The sequence below is a fragment of the Nesoenas mayeri genome (genome assembly GCF_963082525.1).
Source record: "Nesoenas mayeri genome assembly, chromosome: 2".
Classification (NCBI taxonomy): Eukaryota; Metazoa; Chordata; class Aves; order Columbiformes; family Columbidae; genus Nesoenas; species Nesoenas mayeri.
The window spans coordinates 126,784,450-126,791,628 of record NC_137543.1 but is presented as its reverse complement, the minus strand read 5'-3'; positions in this window follow the sequence as shown (position 1 = coordinate 126,791,628).

Genomic DNA, 7,179 nt, shown 5'->3' with positions numbered 1-7,179 from the left:
GAAAATCCTGAGAAGCCTGCAGGATCATTTTTTAATTTCTACTACGAAAGAGCTTCTTTCCTCTCTTTCCCTTTTGGTACAAAACCTCTAAATCACTATGTGAAGTCCCAAAACTCACATGAGCTTATTCTTTTGAGGCTTCTGTTGACAAAAATGTTAGTACTAGCAAAGGAACAGCCTAGGTTCCCAGTACCCACACCACAATATAAATCTATAATCACCAGATTCTTCAAAAAAAGGCTGCCATCTCCAGACACGCATCTTGAAAAACAGTATTCTTCCTACCAAAATTGTCTTCTAAGCATTTTCAAGCTCTGTTGTACAGATGCCAGGAGTATGATTTCTGAGAAGCACTCAAGAAGCTTGAACAAAGGCTTTGCTCAAATGACTAACAGCTTTATCATTTGTTTCAATTTCTGCAAGCATTAACCAGCCAGTTAGCTTCTCGGACTACTTATGCTAACCACCTTCACAAACCAAGCGTCCCATCTGTGCCTAGAGAGCTTTCTTCGTAAACCAAGAGAAATAAAATAATAATAATTTTGAAAAATCAAAACTTAACATGAAGGGGAAAGGAGTCAGTGAAAAATCTCAATTGTCTTGTACTGAATGCAGTGATTAAGTAAGGGAGGATAAACCAAATTTTACTTCAATCACGAACACTGAGAAAATGAACGGCATCAACAGCCACCGATCTCAGTTTGTGTTCTCGTGTAGCTCAAAGCATGTTCAGAGTCTGGTGAATGACATTAGAAATCCCTGCCTCAATGACCTTACAAACTGGACGATATTTGCAAGCATATGTTTTAAAAGGTGAGTTGTTGTCTGTTAACAATCTGTCTTGCTTGTGATCAGATCAATAAAAACATTCATGTCTAGTCCTATTGTCTCTTGTTCGGCAGCCAGAATTGACCACAGCCTGTACTTTCTACCACCTCTATCCCCCTCCTAAGCTGCCAAGAAGTTTTCATCTATTCTTGCTAAAAAAACAAACAAACCAACCCAACAACAACCACCACACACACAAGACCAAAAAAAAACAACAAACACCACAACAACAAAACAACAACAAAAAAACACCCCACCAACAACAGCAAAAAAAGAAAAAATAAAAACACACAAAAACCACCACAAACACACCCCACACCACCACAAATGGGGGAGGTGAAAAATGGAAACATCTCCAGAAGCTAATCACCTGCTGAATAGAGCACATAGGACAGGATGGTAGGATAATCCAGGTGGGAATGAACCCCAGGAGGGCTCCAGTCCAGCCCCCTGTGTGATCTGTGACAGTAGACGAGGTTGGTTTTTGTTTTATATATTTCTATTTTCATACATACATATGCACACATATAGTACACATACAGATTGAAGTTCTATACACATACACAGGCAGGCTTCCTTTCTGTCTTTCTTGTTAAATTCAATCCTGCTCTTCAATACATAGACTACACACAGAGCTCCCACAGATATCGGTGGCAGTGCCCATGTACATCTTTGAGGTAAACCTAGTTATCTAGAACATCTTGGGCATACAGTTTAGCTTAATTTTTAATACTTTACATTCAAAGCTTATTCACTCTTTAGAAATAATAACTATCCCAAACAAAGGTAAAGAAAAGTACAGGGTTTGTTTTGAACTCTTGAACTAGTGCTTTCAAGATGTACATTGTTATACAATGTTCCACATTTTAGAGAACGTCCATTTCACCGCAAGCTCCACTGCAATGGTAGTATGGGAAAGAAGGAACCAAGTCCTTTGTTCTTGAAAGCTGACTTTTACACACATACAGCTGAACTGCATCATAACTTCAGTGCTAGTTCTTATGAGTATAACATATTTTTAAAAGGAAAAAATAAAAGTAACAGGTTTGCAAAAAATAATATTTGTTACATCCCTCTCAACAAATAGTTAAAGAATATAAGTCCTGTTTGAGAGATACAGAGATGTAACAGGTCCAGCTCACACACCTGTTATATTAACATAGCTTACTTTAATTTTCTCTATATTTTACTCATATTAAATATTTAAGCACAGAAAAATAGTATTTACTGTAATCTTACCTCAAGCATTCATCTCACATTTACTCCAGTTCTTCTGTAGCAGAACTCCAAGATATGCCCCCTGTGCTCTCAGTTCATGCTCACCTGCTCCCCAACTGCGGCTCATTAAGCTGCACACCTGCAGTGACTTAACTTGAGCTGCACTCAGGTCTTAACTCACCCCAGCAACAGTGAAATCATTTGCACTTCACGCTATCATTAAATATTATTTTTTCATCAGGGTTTTCACAAATATGGTACTCTCTGTTAACTTTTCTGGTAAATCAAACCCCTAATATTCAGCAGGTATCTGAAGAGTGGCTATTTAATATACCAAGCACAAAGAAATATGTAGCTGTTTAGGAAACAAAAAGTAATTTCCAGCTTAGGTGATGTGGATGACCATAGCATTGAAACAGGTGCAATCAACTATGCAACTGCATGTCACTCAATAGTGTGTCAAGAGATATATGAAGGATTTAAAGCTTTTTCTTTTTCACTTAGCCTACACACCATTTTAACTAAAAATACTTATTATGGGCACAGCCTCCCCATAGGAATATTGTGGCTTTTAAAAGCTACCTGCATTTAAAGGTTCTGAGAAGCATATACTGTTTGTGTATCTCCTGTATATGCAGAAGGAAATAGAATAGATATTGTTAGAGCTGCTCACCAGGGAAAGAGTACTTGGTAGGACAAAAAGGCTTTACTGTAGGTGTTTTTAGTATCACCCAAATTTCTAGAGACACTCTGTTTGCAAATGGTTTCATGGCCTGTTCTGTGGAAGTAAATTTTCAACCACAGATGAAACTCTATGGGTAGAGCTCCCCTGGGGGAACCCATGGTGATTTCTTTCTTGTGACCCTCCACCCATAGGGCTGAATTTATCCTCAAACTCCACTGACATTTTTAATATTACATAAAGGGATCAATTTCCCTTACCTCATTTGTTTCATTTTTAAAACCAAAGAGGCCAGGCCAGCCACTCCAAAAGAGTAAACCACCTTATTTCCATTTTAACCTGTGCAGCTACAGCAATTTAGAGCCAGCTAAGAACCCATTCCGCTGTCTCTAATGGTGGGTTAGATTTTATGGCCAACATGGGGTGATTTTCTAGGGAAGGATGTTGACAATAGTCAACAAATAGTCCCAACCAGTTCAGAGCTGGATTCAAGCTACCTGTGTTGGGTTACTGGGGGTTCAAGGTATATAGCACCCTCTCCAGCTTAAGGATATTAATAGTGGTTGAGTACAAGAAGCAGGAGGTTGTGATGGCATGTGTGTGGCCCACAGTGCTTGAGATATATCATTGCTAAGTCAGATAATGATGATCAAAGGTCTCACCCCTCCTAGATGATAGCTGGTAACTACCTAAGGTGGTGTTAGATGCTAGGTCTCAGGCATGGAGTACATACTATTGCCCTTAAAGCCCTGAGAGCCACCATTTCTGAGTTAGCCAGAGACCGTGGTGCTGTAAATCCAGAAGCTGTCATTCCTGTGACATGTTTCCTCTACTTCCCATCAAGTGCTGCTGACCTTCATGCCCAAAGAACTGCTTCTGCAAGCAGTGCAGAAGTCCATGGCTTCCATGCTCTGCTTTATGTTGGCCATGTGATTTATGAGCAGAAGTACTGTAAAAATGGAATTTCAGCTGCATTTCTTTCACTGACAGATTGGCAAACATAAATCACAATGTTAGTGCCAAAATCCCTGCCAGTGATCAACAGATTTTAACAAGCTTTGACAGCCTCCAAAACCAAGTTCCACAGAATCTTGTTCTAATTTATTATTAACTTTCTATTAGAAAATGTCATTGAAATAACAATATTTGGTGCAACGCCAAGTACACAAAGCATCTGCAACACCTGCAAATAAATTATGCCTTGTGATAATCTGTAAATACATATTATTGCATCCTGGGAAGAATGGGGAATGTAACTTGATTATGAAACCACCACAAATCTTGTGCACCATGTAATCAGTCTCTTTTTATGCACTGACTTTCTTCACATCTGTGCAAATAAAGCCATTGTTAGAATATACAAAGAGCTGTGGCATGTAATACTTGCAGCTATGAAACCATGACTGCTGCTATGTGTTGAGTCTTTAAATGGAAGGTGGCACATCTGCTTTTGGCAGAGGAGTGTAAATCAATCCAAGATGTTTATTAAAGAGTAAGTAATGACCTGTCCACACGGTCTTTCTTCCATCCAGCCTTGGTTTTGTTCTTGCTTTGTTATTTTCCTGGCGGTTAAATATGGGTTCTGCACATTGCAAGTATGTGTTGTTTCTTCACGTATGGATAACATAGCATGTCACATAGTATTTAATAAGTATGTGATGGGGAATGGTTTGGACAAAATGGCAAGCCAAAATGAGATGGGGAGGAAAGGGTAAGTACAACCAGCTACACCATAGTAACTGACAGGTTTATTACACTGGATAATGCAACTGTTTCCCAATGCTTTTCAAATGAACAAAACCTAAATTTGATTTTATGCTGTAGTTCTTGGCAATTAGTGAGCAAAGTTTTCAACAGTAAAGAATGGTGAGTATTTTCTTCCTCATGAGTCAGAGACATGGGTAAGCATTAAAGAATGGAGGAGTTGTTATGGTTTGACTTTGCATTTAGTGAAGGTATGTACACCTTCCACAACTGCATTTGCCTGAGCAGGACTGGTAGGAGCCAAAGTCTTACAGCGCTTTCATGGGTTGACCCGCAGGAAAGACAACACCATTTTGGCACTGGTCAATATTGGCACTGGATATTGGCCCTTTCTGGAGCAATTGCTGACGTATTTGGCACAGCTTCTAACATGTTCCCCTCTCACTGGCTGAGGAGCTCTAGGATCTGCTGTATGAACATCAGTCCAAGGACAACAACATCTTTTGTGGGCATCCTCTTTCATGGGCTACCTGCAAGAAGCAGCACTGAAGAGACTGGAAGCCAGGAAGAAGACAGTGGCTCTAGGCCTGAGGGTAGAATCTGGGACATGCAGTGTTCCTTCCTCTTCCACCAAAAGATGCACAGGAATATGTCCTAGGATGCCTGGGGAGAGGGACTCCTCCACAGCTAGGCAGGAGGGAGCAACCTGTTCTCTGTCCCAGTGAAGGTCCTACTTTGTAGTGTGCTTTTTAGTAACCCTGGGTAGAAAGAAAATAACAGGGATGTGGTCCTCTTGACTTCCAGGTGGGGAGCTGATTAGAAAAGTGCTGCCGTTCTTCCAGTGCATTTTGGAAACAAGACTTGTCCTCTCAGCCACCAAGAGGCTAATCCATTGGGATGACAGTCTCTCCTTTTTGTACACTAGCAGTGGAAAACCACAGTGCTTTCCTGGCTCACTTTTAAGAGACGAAGCTGGAAAACAGGCTGTTTGACACATGACGGTTCAGGAAGTCTCATTGTGCAGAATTGGGGATGGTTGTGAGAAACCTTCAATGGAAAGGTCCATGCTGGAGAGCGAATGGAGGCTACTGGAAGTGTGCCTCCCAGGGCTTCGTACTTGTGCACTGAATTGACTAGACTGACCTCCAAACATCTTCTGTTGTTCACTTCTTCTTTATTAAAATGGTCAGGATATATTCAAAGGCCAGATTCCATATACATATATTTCAGTGATAAAGTTACCTATCAGGTCTATCCCAAGAGTAGCAAAGATTGCTGTAAATTTGTTAATTGGGTCTTTTTTCATCTATAGCTACAACATAGCTGCATGAGAGACCCAGGTGGATTTGCTCAGCAACACAGGACAAACCAGGACAGAATTTACCGCTGCAGGCTAGAATTACCTTGATCAGCATCCTGTTATAATATTTTAGCCAGGGCAAAAATAATAATTAAATTAAATTGAAATACTTGGCTGGATCAGAAAAGTAAAAAAAAAAAGTTTAAAAAGCCAGTAATACTTTCTCCCATTTATTCCACATACTCTCAAGTTTCTCCTTTTATTTTCTTCCATTCTACACGCCTGATAATGAGACTGTGGAACTGAACGTTTCACAGGTTGCTGGTGCCAGCTTTTTGCAGAGTGCCTTGGACAGGTCTTTTCATTTCTGTTTCATTTTGTCTTTCTATGGCTGACATATTTTTATATGAATGCTTTTGAACTCAGATTTTTTAATGCAAATGTGTGATGCTTCCCTATTGAACTGAAAACATGAACACTTCTTTTTTCCCTATGAAAAGTAGGATAAAGAGCAATATTCTCAGGGCTGAAGGTGGGCTGCGATGTTACTTTTCTGTAAATTAAGTTAAAACAGGAAGACACATACAATGGTGAAGTATCAAATACTGGTTAAATCTTCCTTCTACCCAAGATATTATTAAAGCAGTATTATATATTTTCAAGAACAGCTGAGGTAGGGAACGTGCCACACAGCAGACTCATCACACCACCTCGAAACATTCTGTATAAGAGGGTTAGGGCAGTACAGACAGAACTGAGACTACATGTCCAGTAATTTTAAGGTGCCCTATCCTATCCTATCCTATCCTATCCTATCCTATCCTACCCTATCCCTACTTTTGAAGGTGATGACTCATTGTAGTTTGAAAGTGTGTGTCTTGAAAGTACATGTCCTCTCATTTTTAATTTTTTGGAAGTTGTTTACCAAGAACCATAGGCTGAACTTACAAAACATCTTACAGGGAAGTAATGGGAAAGCAGGAAAAAAAGAAAAAATTCTTGTCTCCCTTTAGAGTATACAGCATTCACATGTTCAGGCTTTTGTTTTACCTATAATGTGTAGAAATGTACTTTTTAACAAAAGGTGGACATGGAAGTTTCCTAGTAACCACATGCCTCCTGGAGCTGGTACTTTTTGCTCATCAAATATTACCAGATATGCAAAAAATCACATCCCATGTCCCCAGCGTCAAAAGGATTGGTAACATCTGAGTTACATCCACACCTGATCTCTGCCAGACCAAGAGGCGTGTGACGCTGAAGCATGTGGGCTGTATCACCCTTTTTCCCATTGGACAATCATCCATCTCACAGCAAAAAAAATGCCCACTAGCACCCATGCCAGCAGTACTAGCAAACAGACCTCAGAGACTGAGCTCCCCTTTTAATCACACAAGTCGTTGTTTTCTTTCAGTGTGAGTGGTTGTTCCAGCCCAGGCTTTCTACA